We start from the raw sequence: 1471 nt of genomic DNA on the forward strand, positions 1-1471 counted from the left end.
AAAAAAATAAAGTCTGACACTGTTTCCACTGTTTCCCCATCTATTTCCCATAAAGTGATGGGACCAGATGCCATGATCTTCATTTTCTGAATGTTGAGCTTTAAGCCAACTTTTTCACTCTCCTCTTTCACTTTCATTAAGAGGCTTTTAGTTCCTCTTCACTTTCTGCCATAAGGGTGGTGTCATCTGCATATCTGAGGTGATTGATATTTCTCCCGGCAATCTTGATTCCAGCTTGTGCTTCTTCCAGCCCAGCGTTTCTCTGCATATAAGTTAAATATGATGTACTCTGCATATAAGTTAAATAAGCAGGGTGACAATATACAGCCTTAACGTACTCTTTTTCCTATTTGGAACCAGTCTGTTGTTCCATGTCCAGTTCTAACTGTTGCTTCCTGACCTGCATACAGGTTTCTCAAGAAGCAGGTCAGGTGGTCTGGTATTCCCACCTCTTTCAGAATTTTCCACAGTTTATTGTGATCCACACAGTCAAAGGCTTTGGTATAATCAATAAAGTAGAAATAGATGTTTTTCTGGAACTCTCTTGTTTTTTCAATAATCAGCGGATGTTGGCAATTTGGTCTCTGGTTCCTCTGCCTTTTCTAAAACCAGCTTGAACATCTGGAAGTTCACGGTTCACGTATTGCCGAAGCCTGGCTTGGAGAATTTTGAGCATTACTTTACTAGCGTGTGAGATGAGTGCAATTGTGTGGTAGTTGGAGCATTCTTTGGCATTGCCTTTCTTTGGGATTGGAATGAAAACTGACCTTTTCCAGTCTCGTGGCCACTGCTGAGTTTTCCAAATTTGCTGGCATATTGAGTGCAGCACTTTCACAGCGTCATCTTTCAGGATTTGAAATAGTTCAACTGGAATTCCATCACCTCCACTAGCTTTGTTTGTAGTGATGCTTTCTAAGGCCCACATGACTTCACATTCCAGGATATCTGGCTCTAGGTGAGTGATCACACCATCGTGTGGAAATGGTATTCTTGCATGAAAAATCCCATGGACAGAGTAACCTGGCAGGCTACAGTCCATAGGGTCCCAAAGAGTTGGGACTGAATGACTGAGCACAAGCATAGTATAATTGTACTGGTAAGATGCTTTCTAAGGAGGTTGTAGAGTTAGAGGACACACATTTCCTGCTGCCTTCGGCTGCCTCCCCAGGTCAAATAGGGTTTTTCTACAGTAGCAGTTATGGCCATCCCCCACCCCAGCTGTCTTTTATCTGGGACACACGTAAAGGAATTTGTTCTTAAATCTTGTGGCTTCAAGAGTAGCTTTCTGATCTCCCATTGCCCTGTTCCAGGATGGAGTTCTGCCTGCTGAGGGAACGCTCCTAGAGACACAGCCTGGAGCCTGTCAATCCTCTGCTCACCATTACTCCCATCCTTTCCCTGATTCTGTCAGCACACTGTTATCCACAGGAAATCTTTCTGCCTAAAATATTTAGATTTATTTCTGTTTCTT

Source organism: Bos taurus, chromosome 8 (genome assembly GCF_002263795.3).
Source record: "Bos taurus isolate L1 Dominette 01449 registration number 42190680 breed Hereford chromosome 8, ARS-UCD2.0, whole genome shotgun sequence".
Classification (NCBI taxonomy): domain Eukaryota; kingdom Metazoa; phylum Chordata; class Mammalia; order Artiodactyla; family Bovidae; genus Bos; species Bos taurus.